The sequence below is a fragment of the Cibotium barometz genome, chromosome 57 (genome assembly GCF_041138505.1).
Source record: "Cibotium barometz isolate CiBa-2024 chromosome 57, ASM4113850v1, whole genome shotgun sequence".
Taxonomy (NCBI): domain Eukaryota; kingdom Viridiplantae; phylum Streptophyta; class Polypodiopsida; order Cyatheales; family Cibotiaceae; genus Cibotium; species Cibotium barometz.
Window position 1 is genome coordinate 23,094,026 of NC_141102.1, and position 21,471 is coordinate 23,115,496.

The window sequence follows — 21,471 nt, forward strand, 5'->3', positions numbered from 1 at the left end:
AGCTATAGGGCAACTGTACTGTCCTATCAGACTAAAATTATCGGGCCAAAAACACGTTTCGGGCGCATTACGACCTCCGTTTTTCAGAAAGCAGGCGATTTCGAGCACTGCGGGTAAGTCATCGATTCTCTGCAGAACTCTGTTTTAAGAACTGCAGGAAGAGAGATTGGTTGTGCAGACATTGTGTGTGCTGCAAGAAAGTCAAGAGTTGCCATTGGGTGTATGTATGCACATTAAGGTCACTGGTTGTGACATTTGAGTGTAGTACAGTACCATTGCAGAAAATACAACAGTTTGTGCAGGACAAACCAGAGTGCTGTTTCTGGTAAATTTGTGTGTCTGGCAAGATGTCAAATGATGGCATAAACCAGATTGTCACTGAGAAGCTTGATAAGAACAACTTCCATGCTTGGAGGTTCAGGTTGACAAATTTCCTGATGGGAAAGGGTTACTGGGACTATATAGAAGGTGAGCATGAAGAGGCACCCGAGATACCGGAGATCAATCCGACTGCTGCTGCTCTGCAGATGTGAAAGAGTTCAAGGATTGGAACCAAGGAGCCAGAAAAGTTATGTATTGGCTCTCTATCAGTATACAAGACACCATAATTGGGCACATACAGGATGCCAAGTCCCCCAAGGAGGCACGGGACACCTTGGTAAAACTCTATGAAACGAATACCGAGGCATGAAAGATACAGTTGAAGAATGAAATTCATACTGTAGAGAAAAAGAGTATGTCTGTGAATGACTATGCATTGAAGATCAAGGGTATTGTGGAATCCCTTGCATCTATTGGTGTTTCAGTAGATGATGATGATAAGGTGGAAGTCTGTCTACATGGTCTCGGACCACAATACAAGGCATTCAAGACGTCTATTCAGACTCGGGAAAACATTCCCAATTTCACAGATTTGGTGTCTATGTTGATTATAGAAGAGAAGAGCTTGGGTGAAGATCAACAGTCTTCACAAAACAAAAATAGTTCAGAGAGCAACAGGCCTTCTACACAAGTTCAAGAAGAGGACGAGGTAGAGGAGGCCGTGGACACGGCCAAGGAGGTGGCCAAAGTGGTAATCAGAATTATGGCCAGCAGCAGCAACAACAACAACAGTCCCAGAATTCACAACAACAACAACACGCAGGTTGAAGAGGCCAATTCAGAGGCAGGGGGAGTCAAAGAGGTCGTGGAAATTAGCAAAGGCAGTATAATGATACATGTGGATGCTTTTATTGTGGTAAGCCTGGACATGTGCAGGCAGATTGTTATAAGAAGCAGGCTGACATACAAAATGGGAAATTGCAGCAAAACAACTGTGCATCCTTAACACTAGTTCTGTAATTGGACACTAAAGTGTCCTGAGGACACTTTAGTGTCCTGTTTCTCACCAAAACTTTGGAATTTTTTGGGGAACCTAGAAACAACATTTCTACACCTTGTTTCAACCATAGGTCGGTTAAAAGTCAAAAAATAAAGGGGATTTTTCATGATGTCAAAACACAAGCTATATTAGAAATTTGACAAAAAACTCTAACTTGAAATTTTCATTGAAATTTGAAGCTGTTTTGTCAAAAATCCCATAAAATGCCTATAACTTCTTGAATAAATCATGTTTTTCATGTTTGTAAAAGTCAATTGGTAGAACTTGGGGTTTCAAAACAACACAATATCCTTTAGGTCCTAGTTCCTAAGCTACTTGTGAACTATAACAAAAATCTCATAATTACCAAGATGCTGAAAAAGAGGAAAATTTTGGCCTTCCAAAGGTACTTCCATAAAACTAGGGTTATGTTAGTGCAAATTGGCAATCAGAAATGATTATATAGTTCAAAACCAAGTTAATACATATTTTTTGGGGTCCCAAGCTCAAGTAAATCTTGCTACTTGAGCGCTATCTTAGTTTTTCAATCATGCTACATTTTTCAAAATTTAATTCTCGCTCAACAACCATGAAACAAAGGTTTTAGGTGCCCAAATTATGTTTGTACAATGTACCTTAGCGGAATTATTCTATACAGACAAAATGTTGCAAGTTTACTAAGGAATGTAATGCGCATGACTCAAGAATCTAAATCCAAAATTTTTGTTGTGTGCAGTTTTGACATTTTGAAACAATTAATATTTGTAGCTTACTAAGGGGCTTTTACATATAACTTTAAGATCTCAATGGATAGAGTAAGCATTGTATCACCTTAAAAAACTTGCAAACACATTAACACCATGTATTGGTTTGGATACAAATGGATGCTAAAAAGTGGTGTATCAAACACACACAACTTCCTACTATTTTAGACACTCTCAATTGAATTTTATTTCATGTGAAACTTGGCAAAATCTTTGACACAAATATGAAATAATTACTTGGAATTTTTCACGGGGCTTAGTGATTTTTTTCTCTAAGCTTATAAGGCGGTTTTCTCAAACCTGAGTTGCATTCTCATGCAAGTCCTATTTATGGGTGTAATTCCTTATCGTGCCAGCATCCAAATTGCAGGGTTACATTTTTTAAAGACACACTAGGTCACATATTCAAACTCCTCAAGAGGGATTTTGAATATGTCTTTCCTAGCACAAGTAGCATTTTATTTGCATCGTCCGAAAAAGGACACTTAAGTGTCCTTTTTTGGTACCAAACTAGTGTTAAGCAGAAACAATGAGGATAATGAAAGGTTGTTTGTTATGCAGCATGTTGTTAATGCCATGTCTGATAATGTTGAAGCAGCACATAAAGATGATGTATGGTACGTTGATTCAGGTGCTTCGAACCATATGACAAGTCATGGGGAGTGGTTCAAGGAGAAGACCAGGTTTTGTGAAAACAGGGGATGACACTGCTCATCCAATTGCCCATGTTGGAGATGTGCCATTGTCTATGCAGGATGGCAAAGTGAAGTACCTTTCAGATATACTTCATGTTTCAAACATAACAAAGAATCTGGTTTCAGTTGGCCAGATGATTGAGCAGGGTTTGTAAGTTTGGTCTAACCCTGATGGTTGTTATGTTGAAGACATTTGATGCATGCAATACCATTTGATCCATTTGATCCATTTGTAAATCAGAGTTTTTATGAGGCCTGTCCTATCTGGGTAGAGGTGGTAGGGTTACCCCCTGGCTTCAACCAGCGTTGAGTGAAATAGCCAACCCTATTGGCCCAGTTCTATATTTACCAAAAGTAGATGTGGGAAATTACCAGGCTAATAATGTGTGCATCTCCTAGAACATCTCAATACTACAGACTCCTAAAAATGTTGAGGTGGATCTAGGAGAGCTAGGTAAATTGGAGTTGAATTTGAAATTTGGGCCTTTTCTTGGGGCATGCTTTAGATGTGGTGGGTTTGGGCATATAGCAAGGAATTGTGTAAAGGGGATACAGGCTAATTCAGAAGGTGAAGTCAAGGATAAGGAAGAAACTAGGGCAGCACAACTAATGAAAAGGAGGCATGCAAGAATAGTGTGGAAGAAAATAAAGGAAAAGGGGGTTCTGGTTAATGAAGGGGATTTTTCGGGAGATGGAGGGTGGAGAAAGGTAAAACTAGCTTAAGACATTCTAAGGAGGAGGCTAGATAGGCTGTTAATAAAGTTGGGACGTGGGCTAAACAAGGAAGTAAATCATTAGACAACCTAAGTCCTCTATTGTATTTGAATCCTTTTAACTCGTTAGGAGAGGAGGATAGTGCGAACTCTTTTGTTTAGAAATTTAATTGGCAAGTGGATGAGGGATTGGAAAGAAATGCAAAAGGGGGATAATGGGGGGAGTGGGGAGGAGGTATAAATGGTTCCTAAAAAATGCTTTAACATGAGTAAGGCATTAAAAATCAATGGGTGCATGTGGAATGTCAAGGGAATTAAAGATAAAAAGAAGAATGCTACTTTTGGGGGTTTAGTCAAGGAGTGGAGTCTGTTCATTATGGCTATTCAAATGCATAATTTATGCGGGCCTAAAATTTTCAAGAAGGATAGATTTAAGGATTGGGTAGTGATGTATGGGGGTGTGAATGGAGGGTATAGTGGAGTTATGACTTGTTAAAAGTTGCTTAAAACCTAACATCATAGCTAATCATCCTACTGGTAGAATTTTGGTTTTGGAAATATTACTAGAAGGGGAGAGGATTTGGGTAATCAATGCCTATGGGGCTCATAATCATAAAGTGAGAAGTGGGATGTGGGAATGGATAGTCAACCTAAATATTCAGGGTCAGTGCATCTTTATGAGCCTATGGGGCTCATAATCATAAAGTGAGAAGTGGGATGTGGGAATGGATAGTCAACCTAAATATTCAGGGTCAGTGCATCTTTATGGGGGACTTTAACATGGTTGAGAAACAGAGGGATAGGTGTGGGGGGAGTACTATTTTGATGGGACAATAGAAGATGAAGTGGGAGGGTTTGAGAGGGAGAACGGGCTTAACAGATGGGTGGGAGATGGGAGATTGGGGCTCAGATCCTAGATGTAGCATTATATGGTAGTAATGTGTGTGAACACACTTAGGACTGTCGGGACACTTTTTCCCTCACTAGGAGGTTTTTTCCCCCGTGCGTATGTACACCCTCTTATCTACTCATTTTGGGGTGTGTACTTATCTTTTGTATCTAGCACACATTTGTTTATTCTAATCTAGTGAGTTTGTGTGCTCTCAAGCTTCTCTATCTTGTGTGTGTGCATTGTTGCAACCCTAACCCTAATTCTAACAATTGGTATTAAAGCTAGCTTCCTTGACACTTGATCTAGTAGTCTGCCTCCCTCCTCAATCACGACCCTTGATCTAGTAGTCTTCCTTGACACTTGATCTAGTAGTCTGCCTCCCTCCTCAATCACGACCCTGTTTTTCTGTCTTCAATTGAGATACCTTCTTAGGAGAAGAAGGAATATACTGCAGTGTGTTATATATACAAAGTATACAAAAAATTTTCAGGTTCTGCGACGTGCTTCGGGCACATTTTGGGCACTACAAGGTTTCTGCAGACATTCGAGAGAGGCGTCATTTTGGATTGGTTCTACTCGATTTTGGGTATTTGGACTGTGCAGCGGGCAAAGATTTGGTGTGCAGCAACATCTACAATGTCTTCAACAACATCGACCATCATACTTTTGCCACACACTCTATTCTCCACTTTGTGTTATTTTTCGTACATTTTGCAGGTGATTCAGTCAGCAGTTGGCAGCCATCAGGGGTTGCATTCAATGAATACTGAGTACTTGCAGTGTGTTGAAAGATTTTGCATTTGGTATACAGTCATGGCTGGCAGTAGTGATGTATTCAACATGTTGTCTGCTGAGGACAAACTTGATGGGACTAACTACCCATTGTGGTTCTATATGATGAGGCATGTACTGATTGCTAAAGGCCTTTGGAATGTGGTCAGTGGTAGTGAAATTCGTCCTCTTTCACAACTACAAGTGCAACTAGGTGCTGCAGGTGTACAACTGAAGTAGAATATCATATAGATGTGGGTCCTCCACATGCACCACCATTACCTCCCACTGCTGCTCAAACGAGATGGGATGGAAGAGATGCACAAGCACATGCATTGCTTGCACTTTCTGTGAAGCGAAGCATTATTCCTCATATTTGGTCATGTAGGACTTCAAAATAGGCATGGGATGCACTTGTTGCATTATACCAGGTGCACAATGAAGCACGTGTTGCATATCTACACAAACAATTGGAGTCCCACATAGAGTATTTTCACACACATTGACAGTTTAGCCATTTAGGGTTCCCTAAATGCCTCAGTTTTTTGTGTCGAGATTCGCCCCTAGCCACAAGTCATCCTCATATTTTGCCACATACGTGGGTTTGGTCCTCCAAGGCCTCTTGGCCATTCAATTAGAGGATTATTTTGAAACAATGTGCAAGGCATGCCTATTGTTCTCTTAGAACCAATTCAAGTGTCAGCACCTTTTGAAATGATGGCATGGGACATGATGGGTCCTCTACCAGAATCCAAATCAAGTAAATTTTTTAACAAAATACCTCACACGATGGTGTGAGGCAAGAATGTTACATCAACAATAGCAAAATTTTTGCTTGAGGAAGTCATATGGTTGCTCTAAATCCATTCTTTCCGACCAAGCACAAAACTTCAAATCAGAGATAATGAAAGTGTTAACAGAGTGTTTAGGAGTGCAACAAAACTTTGGTTCACCTTATCACCCACAAACAAATGGGCTAATAGAAAGATTGAACAAGACAATAAAACAGATGCTGAGCATGTATGTGGATCCCTTAAGATAGGATTGGGACAAGTCATTGCCATATGTAATCCATACATATAGATGCTATGTTCAAGCATCCACTAAGGTGAGTAGCATTATATGGCAGAGAACCAAAATTCCCATCTGATTTTTCAATAATAAATATTTCTCCTAAACATGCAAATGCGCCCGATTGGTTCCTATTTCTGTCACTTCTCTAACTTATCTTGAAAATCTTTTGTAAGCTTCCTCCTCCAACGAACAACTTTGCCATTCCTATATCTTGCACATACAACAGTAAGGCATTGACGAGTATGGTGTGTGGCCATGTGATGCACCAACCAAATTCCCAACTTATGACCTCATCAAAACAAAACCCTTCTGAATCATCTCTGTAATCTCATCCTCACTCAACTACGTACTTGCTACTGTAATCGGCCAAAAACCTGAAGCAGGCCCTAGTGGTCCAATCACATGGACCGTGTCAACATTCCATGCATAGGGTCGTCATTTGGATTTGTAAATTAGAACTTGTGATCAACAAAAGGGAGTAAAAATTTCTAGTGAGATACATAATACCCATGATGAGGCAGACAATTATCACAAATATGCAAAAGGCACAAACAAGGTAAAACAACAGTTATGATGAGGGTAGAATTCATACACAATGTTGTATTATCCACACAAAAGGCATCATAACTCAAAAACATTAATCCATGGGTGGATAGGCCCGTACAATGACCTAAAAAAGTTGCACACAAATACATGCATGTTGGAAAGAGATGGAAAAGGAACAAACATGTTAACCATCACCAGAGACCTCTATGGCGTCAATGTCTGCTACTATCGCACCATTTTCATCCTCTTTGGCCACAAGCGCCGTAATGGTTGAGATTCATTTAAAAAGCCATGTGTTGTATATTTTGCATGTGTGCTAGCCTTGCTTGTCTATGTGTGCTAGCCTCGCTTAGGTTACTATCTCTAGACAAGTGTTTACACTAGCTTAGGTGGGATAGAGAGCTTGTAGAACCTCTTTTTAAGTTTGGCCACCCAAAAGCATGAACATAATGGCTAAGTATAAAAGCTAATATAACCCTAAAGCGTGAACATAATGGCTAAGCTAATATAACCCTAAACTTATATCATTCTCTTATGCATAATCTAAGCAATTCTCTTGATCTTTACTCTCTCCCTCTTACTAGTGCTTGCTTGTGTGCATGATTTGAGCTTTATTTTTCTTGCCTATGTGTTCTTGAGTGAGTGTGTGTGCGAGGAGATTGAGCCGTGAGGCGATTAAGCTACGAGGAGTGTGTGGGCGATGATGGCATGAGTTTTCAAGTGCCCCATCGACAATGCTACCCACTAGAAGACCACGAACGAAGGCAACAACAAGGTGAGTGACACACCTTGACCTCGTAGTGTTTGAGCTTACTATGGTATATTAGTTGTATGATGTGAGCATCCAGTGCTCTCATACGATGATGTACCTGCTGTGCTGGGAGAACCTGCCTCTATATCCTCGTCCAAAGCACACCACCTTGAGGAGGAAAATACCACCAACACCACAACCCAGTAGAAACACCAAATCAAGGCACCATTTCACTCAGCTGATCACCACTGATCTCTAGCTGATTCAATGGGACACCTTAACACCCTCCCAACCTCCCTATCAGATCCAATTGCCACCTCCAATTGTCCTCTCAAGTAAGCACTAACTTCCAGCACCTCTGATCATACACCTAAAAGCCTCTCAAGTAAGTAAGCACACTGACTTCCAGCACCTCTGATCATACACCTTCAATTGTCCTCTCAAGTAAGCACTGACTTCTAGCACCTCTGATCATACACCTAAAAGCCTCTCCTGACCTTACCTAGTTGACCAAAACATTCACTAGCTCTACTGACACAGAACTATCTGATTCTACCTCCGAAATCCTCCCCTTTGTTCCTAGTCAGAAACCTATCCTCCAGGCTCCTCTACAATCCTCCAATATCAGCCCACCAGAAATGTGACACAAAATCCGCTGACTGAGAACCCTCAATTGAGACAGAAACTTTCCTCAAGTGTCCTCTAACACACATAGGCCCTCAGATACCTCTAAATTTGAAGGGATATCATGCAATTAGCTTTTTGCTGACTACAGTTGGCACCCAGCTGCCTTTGAATTAACTGTCCTTAACCAACCAACTAAACTGATACATCTGATGTAGGCATCCTCCCCTCTATGTCAGCTAGCACTTCTATACCCTCCAGAAACTCAAACCAAACAAGAATCCTACTCTGTGGAGACTCAACTGACTCTAACCTGACTATAGATGCCATAGAAACACACCACCATACTTTGGCTCCACCTTGAACCTGAATTCTCCGGCTTCCAGCTCAAGTGGTTGATGAATGATCCCTACATATTGAAGTCATGTCTCCTCTTGGAGGACAATACTTTGCAAACCAAAGAAATCAGTGAAACCTCACAAACAGCAATATCGTATCTGATTTCCAAAGTCTGAGTGCCATGGTTGATAACAAGGAAGGACGATATTGTGAGCTGAGCAATGAGAAATCCAAAAAGATGAGGAATGGCAGGGAGACAGAGAAGAGCAATGCTAAGGCGAGGATGGCTAGGAGAAAGAAAAACAATGAAGAGCAACCAAGAAAGAGAGATGGTGTCGAGAAGTGCTGATATGACATAGTCCAACTTGAACGTCACAAAGGGATATGGTGGCCAAATAATGGTCCAACAAATGCCATATTCTGAATTGAATGCTCAATCAAGAAGTGGCAGCTATTTGGTTCACATATAATTTACAGGCATAAACAATTATGTTTTAGTATACGCCATCTAATGCAATGAGGGTTGTGAGGAGATTGTGCTCCATAACATTTTTTGATTCTACAAGTCATGGAATATTTAAGTGGACGAGAAAGGGTTTTCTCAACCCCTCAACAAGGGATAGAATGGCTTTGCCATTTATGGCAGCTATACTACATGGATTACTATGGACCACCGTTAATTGCCATTTATGGCCCGTTAATTGCCACTAACCCAATATAGATCACATCGGATCTTTGTGAATAATGTTTACTACTTGTTACATTCTAGCCGATTCTAGTTAACACTCGTAAGTTAGTCGTTAGTAGTAGTCTAGGTTAGTAGTTAGTAGTTAGTATTCAATTTAGTTTAGTAGTAGTCTTTAGTCTAGATTAGTAGTTAGTAGTTCTAGTTTAGTAGTAGTCTTTAGTTAGATTAATAGTCTCGATTAGTAGTTTAGTTTTAGTTCTAGTTTAGTTAGTCTTTAATCTTGAGTTAGTCTTTAGTTTAGTTAGTCTTCAATCTAGATTAGTAGTCTCAGTTAGTATTTTAGTTTTAGTTCTAGTTTAGTTAGTCTTTAATCATGAGTTAGTCTTTAGTTTAGTTAGTCTTCTACATAGATTAGTAGTCTAAGTTAGTAGGTTAGTTAGTCTTTTCTACTCCCTCCCCTTACTCTCTCTCCTAGTTTCTTATTCACTCAAACCCTAAACCCTTACTCCTCCATACCGTCCCTTAATCCTCCACTCACCATCTCCTCCCTTACTCCTCCAATTTCTTTTATTATTTAATTTGTGGAATAATCTAATCTCCATGTACCATGTCCTGTAAAATAGTGGTATCAGAGCACAGCAAATTCAAGATTTGAATTTGGGTCATGGAGAGTTGAAGAAAAATCAAGAAATTGATTTTTACTCAAAGGTTATTGGCTTGGAGAAATTTGAAGGCTTTTCAACAAATTCAAAATTACTTGCATGAGAAGAGTAGAATCTCCAGCAAAGGTACAAGGCTTTGAAGAAGGACACAAATTCATCCAAAAATCCAAGAGGTTAAGAAGAGAAGATTTCGAACGAGCTCTTTTCCCAAACTTTTCAACATTAAAGTATACCGGATCATTATACTTATTCTTCGTGGGATGCCATCAACTTCGAGCTCTTCGACAACCCTTCTTTCGAAGTACATGTCGAGTCAAATAAGTTTTCCACCTTTTTAATTATTTTTTTTATAATTTCATAATATTTTACTTATTCTTTTACAATGGCAATTTATCCACAACCACCCACCATCCAAGATCAAGTAAATGCACTTTAAGCTCAGTTGTTGAGTGAGAAGAGACAAAGAGAATATTTCGAGCGAAAATTTACTCGCAAAAAGCAAAGGCGTGCGTATTCTGAATCTGATTCTTTGGATTCTGACGACGACCCTATTCAAAGAACTGTGTGAGCTACTCTCAAAGCTCAAGAGTCTCAAAAAGGACACAAGATCAGTAAAAGCTTTCACTTTTCAGGATTATGATGGCAAAAAGGATGCACACATCATACTCGCATGGTTAAGCAAACTTGATGATTATTTTTTTGGTGAAAATTTTTCTCAGAAGAAAGATAAGGTTAAATGTGCTACTAATCATTTGATAGATAGTGCAGCTCTTTGGTGGGATGTTATTAGACAGGGCAAATCCAAACCCAAGTCATGGAAAGAATTTTAGAAGCTGATAAAAAAGGATTTCTTACCTCCATCATATAAGAGTAAAACCAGACAGCGATAGGATATTTTTAGATAGCTTAAAAAGGAGAACATATCAGCCTATATTGACAGATTTTAGCAAACTTTATTGCAGCTTCAAGCTATAGAGAAAGTACGTGAGAAAGAGCAAAGGAGAAAATTCATAGCAGGTCTCAAACCAGTTCATTAGAGCAGAAGTGAACATGTTTCATCCTCGTTCTCTCAGCAATGCTATCTATCTAGCAACATACTGCGAGAAGAAAAATGGATTTTCGAGGGATACTACAGTGACAGATTCTCATATTCTTCCATCTTCTCAATCTACACACATTATAAGAAGTTTTAACACAAAGATAAAGCAAAGAAGCACGATGATCCACTAGTGAATGGAAAGAATACTAAAGCTGCAAAGACGACCAATAATGGAGATCAAAAGTCACGTGTGATTACATGCTATAGATGCCACAAAGGACATTATGCATATGAGTGTCGAAAAGAAAAAGAATCGAGTTGCGGCCGTAAATGTGGTTCAAGACAAAGACAAAGGCGACCAACCAAAGCAAGACGGTACTTCCAACCATGATTTCTACCATTAGAGAGGTAAGCCTAAAACTCATACTTATGCATTGTTTAATGTTATACCTAAATTCTAATATATAGGTCAAGATAGTTTAATGATTGATATGTACTTTCTATACGCGGAAGAAAATACATATCACATCATTCACTATTAAGACTTGAGTGAACTAACAATGATGCACATATGTTTTTCGACTGATCAGCGAAGAATGTATGTAACTTATTATTATTTCACATTCATACTTTAAAAATCTAACACCTCATTTAAAACACTTTCTTCAAATTATTCTCTTTCTATTTTCAAACAAGATTAACCAGGTGTCTATGAGAGATACTTGTGTTGATATCTATGAGAGATACTTGTGTTGGTATCTATGAGAGATACTTGTGTTGGTATCTATGAAAGATACTTGTGTTGGTGTTTGTGAATAAATGCGCAACTGAGGTCAGTTGAAACCCGAACAAGAGGGAATGTTACGGTAATTAATTTATTTTTGGGTGATCCAATAAGTAAAAATAATATCTTGGGAGACCCAAGTGTGATTAATCTGGTTGTGAGTGAATCCAACCAAGTGTGACATGTGTGATGCATGTATTGTGATTAAGTTGGTTGTGAGTGAGTCCAACCAACTGTGACACGTGAGAGACGTGTGGTATACTTTTTGAATACGTGTGATGCATGTGAAAACATTGTGAATGAATCCAATGTGTGTGAGTTTGATTGTGAGTGAGTCTAATCAACTCGAAGACACGTGTGATGCATGTAAAGGTTATGTGAATTTGATTGTGAGTGAGTCCGATCAACCCTTTTGAATTAATGAGGGTGACCCTAGTTGATTTGTGAGTGAGTCCAGCAAGTTGTGGCACATGTGAGACGTTGTCGTGAAGTGTGCGGTACAGCCAGGAAAGTACGAAACTTCTAGCTGTGAGAGTGAATGTCAAATCCAACAAGGAAACTCACGCACAAAATTTCCCAAGGAGTATTGAACATCACTACTTCCAATGACAATTGCATGTGTCAACTTGTCTCAATACATCCTTGAATTCATCCTGATGATTGCACAGAATTGCATGAAATCCTTTGAACCATTCACATGTGGGCATAACAAGTTCTTCCAATTTTTCCAATATACATGTGACCAATTACATCCTTAACATCCAGTGCCATCAAAACCATTATTTCGAGATGCACTTTATCACCTGAAAACCTGCCTTAATATTCTAACATCTCACAAGCAAAATATAGCATTTGGCATAGCTTTAACATACTCGTAATTTCCAAAATCCATTTGAGTAGAAAGTAAGATCAATTACCCTCAACTTCAATGTATTTTTCATAAATTTCCGAGCTCCAAATTCTTTGGCTTCCAAGGTCTTTCTATTCACTTCCAAATTCTTTTTGTAGAATGGAATATACGATTCTCTCAAATCGTATTAAGTGAGAGTAATTTTAAAGGAAGTAAAGAAAAATCACTTAACTGAAGGTTAACGTGCTTCGAATCTTTTGATCATTTCATTAATCGCTAATTGCACGTCGCCGACTGTTCGGTGAAGGACATGAAAAAAACCGAAAAGTATCTCCTTCTATAGCACTCAGGATTTCCTCCAAATCTAACACCTATTAGGCACATACAGATTAAGTATTCTTGAAATAATAAAATCTGGTCGATTGGACGCTGGTTCTCCTCTCTGCAGAATTTTTCCCCACCCACTGGTTCGCCGTCGTCTGCCTCCGGTATATTTCTCTCTTTCCCCGCGGAGAACTCGGCGATGCTCACCTTTTGCAGCTATCCATGCGGAAAATTCCCAATTAAAAGCTGCGCTCGAATCTTCTCTCCCATTATCTAGTAAATTCTAATAAAAGGAAAAACATTTCCACATATGCTGCCACCCACACTCCAATGCTTCCCATTGTTTTCCTTTTTAATGCCACACAATGTGCCCCTTAGTGTAATACTCCTAACCTTAGCATTAAGGTAAGGTGCTCAATGCAAGGTAGTTCATCTATTTTTTTATTTCCCCGCATTCAATAAGTTTCTCGACACTGCAATGTCCATTGAGTCTCCATTACTTTTGATGCCTCCATAGTGTATAAATCATCATATTGGCCATGTGATTTATAGACTCCCCAATTATTCATTCAAGTATTTTCCCATATCTTCATAAATACATTCCTTTGTGCATTGGCATACCCTCATGTTTGCATTCCATAAGATTCACTGATTTGACCCAATCGATACCATTTAGCAGAACCATCACCCTCCACACTCATATACAAAAACTCCTAGATCTGACTCAGCCTCAGCTTGTCTTATTGAACCTTATATACAATATGAACATATGTACATGGCATCATATAATGACTTGTCATGGCACATAACCTCATGCATCTGGATGTGTATTTGACGGCCTCACATGCACGGTTTCATATCATAGACGTGCCATGGCACGACATCCACCCCCTCTAAACCTGCACATCCTCTGGTATGTGCCAAATCATCATCAAGGTCCACATATAACTGGATGTCGTCTTCATCTTCTGCAGTTCCAGGAAGATCATCCTCTTCCTCTCAACCATATCCATACTTCCACTGTCAAGCTTCTCATCCTGAATCTCTTGTGAATCAAAAGGATCACCATCATGCCTTCTTTTAAATATCTTGATTCTTTTGCCAGCCACAAGATTCTTTACTTCTGTTCCATCAAGCTCACACAGAGTATACGTGGCATTTCCATGCACATACTTGACAATGTAAGGGCCAAACCATCTTTTTGCAAATTTTCTTTGAACAGTGAATTGGTTGTCAAGGCTACTATCATACATTAGAACCCAATCACCTTCTTCAATAGGTTTTGGCCGGAGTCTGTGTCTACTATCAAATCTTTCTTTATTTTTCAGCCTTGCATCTTTTAAGCGAGCTTTAGCAAGCTCTACATCTTCAGGCCTCCTCTCCAACTGTCTTATTCGCAATGCAAGGAGGTCATCTCTGCTCAATCCTTCCACCCAGGGCAATACATTCCAAGTTAGAATTACTTCTTCAAGTGGCATCACTGGCTTCTGACCATACATTAATTCTGCAGGCATGTATCCTGTCACTGAGCTATGAGTTGTACGGTCAGCCCACAAGGCATATGGTAGCAGCTTTGGCCACTCTCTCATCCTTTCTCTGCATGCCTTAGCCAAAGCTTTAATGATTGGAGGATGTCCTCGCTCACTTTTCCCATTGCCCTCAGGATTGTAAGCACATGTTAGGGACAGTTTGATACCAATTCTAGAGAAGAATTCCCTTGCTTCTTCAACATCTAGCTCACCCCTATCAGCTGTTATTTTCCCAACACAACCATATCGGCAGATCACATCTTCCAAGAGAAATTTGCATACTGTTTCCGTACTCTTTGTTCTAAGAGCACGCCCTTCTACCTGATTTGTCAAATCTTCTCTTGCAAGTGCTATATACCGCATCTGCCAAATTCCCAAAGGCATTGTAACTAGATCCACTACCCATTTGTAGTGCATGGCAGGTGGGTAGGTTGGTTGCAAGCCATCACGATGCCGCACATTTGAGTACATTTGGCATACTATGCATGTTTCCACATATTGGGAAATATCCTTGTACATTCCTCTCCACCAATATTTTTCCTTTATTTTGGTAAAGGTGGCCCATACGCTTCTATGTCCAGCCCAGAGACTCTCATGGAATTCTTTCACAAGCTTTTCTTGAGTCTCTTTATCACATATGACTCTCTGTGGCATAGCATTCCTCTGCTTAGGATGCTTCCAGAGATACCCATCCTTTAGAAAGTAACCATATGCTTTTCTACGGATCCTCTTAAATTCTGAGTCAGACCAATTTTCTTGCCTTGTCAGAGTACTCAAATATTGACCAATAAGCAACCAGTCTCCTTCATATATTTCCTCAATAAAAGACTCAAGTGCATTTGATAGGCAAATATGATCCCCTTTTGCATATGCTGTAGTATAGAACTTTGTACCCACATCATCAATGTCACTAATCATCTCTTTCTCATCTTCATACCTAGCTCTTGATAGCATATCTGCAACTGGATTATCTTTTCCCACAATATGCTCAAACTCAGGGTTTAGTGACTTGATATAAGCAATCCACCTAAGCATAGCAATATCTGGAGTGGTACAACTTGCTATCATCCCAAGAAGTGGCAAGCAATCAGTCTCCACAAGTACAGATGCCCCAATAAGACATTCTTTTTCACATTTTAGAGCAGTGACTATCCCCCATAATTCTCTCTTGATCTGTGGATACTTTCGTTGCCGAAAGCTTAATACTTTTGCTCCAAATCTAATTACATACCTCTGATCATCCTCATCATCTTGCCCTACTGCCCATCCTATCCCAGTAGGACTAGTATCAACTGTAACAATCACAGGCCTGCCACACTCATAATCTGCCTTTCTCAATGTGGGTGATGATTGGAGCAAATATTTCAGCTTCCGCATAGCTTTAATATGTACTGCACTCCACAGAAATTTTTGATTTTTCCTCAAAAGTTGATAAAGAGGATCTGCTACATGTGCATAATGTGGGATCCAAATAACATAAAAGACACATGCTCCAAGAAATCTCCTCAGCTCTGTAACATTAATGCATGTCTCTTTCATTCTTTGTATTGCATCTATTTTGGCTGGACAAGGTCGGCGTCCACTAGTACTACAAAGATGTCCCACTATTAGCACTTCACCAACTCCAAACACTGATTTCTGCCCAGATAAAGTAAGATTCACCTCTTCAAGCCTGGATAGAATCATGTCACAATCCTTTATATGATTTGCCACAAACTTGCGGCACCCCTTTGAATCCAAATCCCCATCTTTGTCTTTCTCATCACAGCCCTTTATTGGTACATCATCCAAAAATGGCATAGTTTTTTGTGGTATGAAGTCCCGTAAGACTTTATTCATTCCATTCATCATATGTGCCACTGAGTTAGTGGCTCCCTGTGGTAAGGTACACATCCTTACTAATCCCAAAGGAGTTCTCATTGTGGTCAAGTCCCTGCTTTGCATATCCAGCTGGAACTGATCATATCCCGAATACAGATCACCCATAGAGTATATAGCTTTCCCTGCAAATGCTTCTGCAAACTCATCCACAATTGGACCTGCTCCCACATTCCTGATTGTGACTTTGTTTACAGGTTGCATGTCTTGAATAAAGCGCAATGTCCCATTTTTCTTTGGTACAGTAAACCATCTGTTGGAATATGGGGCACATGAAGGCTCCAAGATTCCTATCCTGATCTTTTCCTTTAGTAATTCCATCAACTTTGGCAAGAGAGCCTTCGGTACTGGAATTGGCCGCAGGTTCCAGGGCACATGTGGAACAGTAAAGATCACCATTGGTGCTGTTACACTTGGATCAACACAGCCTATCTCATGCGGCTGAAAAGCAAAGGCTTCCCATGTTTTACAAGCATCTCCTCAAAGCATTCCCTTTCAACTGGCAACAGAAAATCCTTCTCACCAATCTTCAGCTCTTTTAGAGTTTCTTGAGTAAATTTATGCCCAATTTTCTTTGGATCTCTAAGATTTGGCTGCATAGAAGCTTCATCTATCTTCTCCTTGCTTCCTGGTGGCAAGGGCAAGGCAACTGGTTTCACCTTCTTTGCAACCGTTTTGTACTTTGTATCAACATGAGCATCCATCTCACAATTCATGTTTTTACATTCCACCCCCTCAAATTCCTGGATTATATCATACATCTCCACAGATGACACCTTTATCATTTCATTTCCACCCTGTAAGCATGCTCTTCCCATATCAAAAAGCACATCCATAGTATCTATAAATGACACGTCATCAAGCACCCCTGAAATAAACTCATTCTTTCCCAAAAGACCACACTGCTCAAAACCTTTTTGTTCATTTTGTATATGTTTTTGCATGCCACGCTTCAAATCCTTGCTTTTTACAAAAACCAGTGATCCATAGCTGGAGAATCCCTGAAAATTTGCTGAAAAACTATTTACATTGATTGAGTCCTGCGAGAACTCATTTCCCCTTGTACCATTGGAATCCCGCTTTACAATGGCACCTGGCCAAAATCCCTCATCTCTCTGTAATTCATAAACTCTCTGTTTATCTTTGGGAGTGACTGTGCCCGAAGAGACTCACGATTCCTTTCATGATTAATGCAAACTGTCAAAAACTGAACAGCTTTTTTGCCATCTTTACTCCTTATTCTTGCATATGCTGAACCATCATCCAAAACCTTTGTTTCCATCCTTACAGCTGTAATGTAGGGTTGCCCAAGGATAAGGGGATACGATGACATCTCCTGAACAAAGAAATTCTGATCATCCTTCACATCCCCTATAGTTACCCTTACATTTGGACATGCTGCATAAAGCTCTCCAGATGAATTATTAGCTGCTTTAATCATCCATCCATGATCCACATCCATTGGCCACTTACATTTGTTGTAGAGATTTTTAGCCATAAGCTTTATTTCAGACCCATGATCAATTAGAGCGACATATGGCTCTTCCAAATCACCTATCTTGACAAGGGTTTCAGTGGTTGCTCTTGCCCAATGGCTCCTGGAGTAATGACTCTTTGTAAGAACTTCTTTTTCATCATCCTCTTCCACAAAGCGCACTTGTCGTGCCCCATCAGCAGAGTGATTACATTCCACCACATTTTCTCTCTCTTCCTTTTTCTGTACCTGTACTCCATGAGTCTTGGAAGTGCTTGCCTCCCCTTGTGATGGAATAGATTCAATTATGGACTGCCTTTTTCTTCGTATAATATCAATTATCTCGTCATGAAATTCTTTCTTTGCAATCCCCAAGACTTCCCCTAGTGTGAATTCCACCCTGCTGTTTAGAATTCTCTCTTCAAGCACCTTTTTGAGATCTGTTGCAACTTCAATATCAGATTGAAGCTTGTAGAGTGGACTTTTCCCTTTACCCTTCTCCTTCATTTTTGCTGGCACTTCTTCCATTGAAACATCATGTGGAGGTCTGCTATGCTGTGGAGGCATATGTGATGGCCCAGGATCCTTCTTTTCACTTCCACGTGTAACTCTTTTTGATGGCCCTCCTTCCTCATTTTCCCTTTTTCGCTTCTCCTCTACCTGTGCCTCATTATTTTGGCATTTGGCAATATAGGCATGAATGGATAAAGAATCCACAGGCTCCTCCCAGCCAGTCTCAAGACGTATACAATCACCTGCCTCATGCAAAGCTTGCTTTGACACTTTCTTTGACGCAATTAATTCCATTGTTGATGGCCAAAAATCCTCATTCTCATAATCCTCATCATTCTCAAATCCCTGCTTTAATTGACCAACCTTTAATCCATAGGTTGCTGCCTCAACCATAGAAATGGCATGACTAGCAGCCATATCCTCTACCAACTTTTTCATCCCTCCTTTCCCAAAGTTTGTACTCAATGGAAGACCAGTCTCTGTAAGATGGATTTTCCCATCTTTGAAAAACACGAGCTGATTTTTAAGAGCTTCTTTATAGCTAACACAATCCTTCTTTGCATGCTCTGGGTCATCACACCATATGCATCTATATGTAAACCCTTCTTTGGTTTGAGGCCTTTGCATAGAAGCCTGCCCCAATGGTAGACCTTTTTCTTCAATCCTGGACATCTTCAATTTTAAGTCACGCATACCCTTGATAAGCTCATCCATCGGCCCATCTACCTTGGGAATTGTAGCAGCTGGTTTGGGTAGATTCTCAGGGGTAACAGCAGCTATGGGGGGTGCAGAGCCCATCACCATTTTATCCCTCCTTCGCTGCCGCTTTGCTAACATAGTGACTGCATCCTCAACATCATTCCAATCACTCTTTAATCCCTGCTCTGTATTCTTATCCTCAAGGAGGATTTCCAATTTCTCCTGGAGATCTTTCCCAGCTGCTTGCAAGAAGAGCTCTGTTTTTTCTCTATCCAAAGTTGCACGCTCTATCCTTGACAACTGGGCATAACGCTTCTCAAACTCTCTTAGCAATTCTGTGGCAGAAATTCCCATTTTAGATTTTGTGACCCATTCCAAGAAAGTTCGTTTGGTCACTCGTTCAGAATCCTCCATGAAATATTCATCCTTTAAAGCAAGCTTGAACTCTTCCCAATTTCTGCCACCCTGTGCTGTCTGCAATCCTTTTATGCGCTCTCTTATTTCAAGAACGCATACCAGCTCGAAACTTCGAACCATATCCTCCTCAGTTACCCTGTTTAGCTCCATCTCCTTTATATAATTGCGCAGGTACTTTGTAATGTCCTTCCCATCAAATTGATCCACCTTTTTCACAATTGATTGTAATGCCTTGGTCGTGGAAATTTGTCCCCTCTCAGCAGCTTGTTGCTGTTGCATGTACATGGTAAACATTTGAAACATCTGCATAACTCCGGGGTCAAAATGAATCCCCTGACCCTCAGAATTCTCAGCCATAGCTTCCCTGTATATTTCACCACACTCTCACCCCAGCAGTTTCACGTCGGGTTCACCAAAGATGTCGTGAAGTGTGCGGTACAGCCAGGAAAGTACGAAACTTCTAGCTGTGAGAGTGAATGTCAAATCCAACAAGGAAACTCACGCACAAAATTTCCCAAGGAGTATTGAACATCACTACTTCCAATGACAATTGCATGTGTCAACTTGTCTCAATACATCCTTGAATTCATCCTGATGATTGCACAGAATTGCATGAAATCCTTTGAACCATTCACATGTGGGCATAACAAGTTCTTCCAATTTTTCCAATATACATGTGACCAATTACATCCTTAACATCCAGTGCCATCAAAACCATTATTTCGAGATGCACTTTATCACCTGAAAACCTGCCTTAATATTCTAACATCTCACAAGCAAAATATAGCATTTGGCATAGCTTTAACATACTCGTAATTTCCAAAATCCATTTGAGTAGAAAGTAAGATCAATTACCCTCAACTTCAATGTATTTTTCATAAATTTCCGAGCTCCAAATTCTTTGGCTTCCAAGGTCTTTCTATTCACTTCCAAATTCTTTTTGTAGAATGGAATATACGATTCTCTCAAATCGTATTAAGTGAGAGTAATTTTAAAGGAAGTAAAGAAAAATCACTTAACTGAAGGTTAACGTGCTTCGAATCTTTTGATCATTTCATTAATCGCTAATTGCACGTCGCCGACTGTTCGGTGAAGGACATGAAAAAAACCGAAAAGTATCTCCTTCTATAGCACTCAGGATTTCCTCCAAATCTAACACCTATAAGGCACATACAGATTAAGTATTCTTGAAATAATAAAATCTGGTCGATTGGACGCTGGTTCTCCTCTCTGCAGAATTTTTCCCCACCCACTGGTTCGCCGTCGTCTGCCTCCGGTATATTTCTCTCTTTCCCCGCGGAGAACTCGGCGATGCTCACCTTTTGCAGCTATCCATGCGGAAAATTCCCAATTAAAAGCTGCGCTCGAATCTTCTCTCCCATTATCTAGTAAATTCTAATAAAAGGAAAAACATTTCCACGTATGCTGCCACCCACACTCCAATGCTTCCCATTGTTTTCCTTTTTAATGCCACACAATGTGCCCCTTAGTGTAATACTCCTAACCTTAGCATTAAGGTAAGGTGCTCAATGCAAGGTAGTTCATCTATTTTTTTATTTCCCCGCATTCAATAAGTTTCTCGACACTGCAATGTCCATTGAGTCTCCATTACTTTTGATGCCTCCATAGTGTATAAATCATCATATTGGCCATGTGATTTATAGACTCCCCAATTATTCATTCAAGTATTTTCCCATATCTTCATAAATACATTCCTTTGTGCATTGGCATACCCTCATGTTTGCATTCCATAAGATTCACTGATTTGACCCAATCGATACCATTTAGCAGAACCATCACCCTCCACACTCATATACAAAAACTCCTAGATCTGACTCAGCCTCAGCTTGTCTTATTGAACCTTATATACAATATGAACATATGTACATGGCATCATATAATGACTTGTCATGGCACATAACCTCATGCATCTGGATGTGTATTTGACGGCCTCACATGCACGGTTTCATATCATAGACGTGCCATGGCACGACAACGTGTGGTATACTTTTGAATACATGTGATGCGTATGATGAAAACATTGTGAGTGAATCCAATGTATGAGTTTGATTGTGAGTGAGTCTG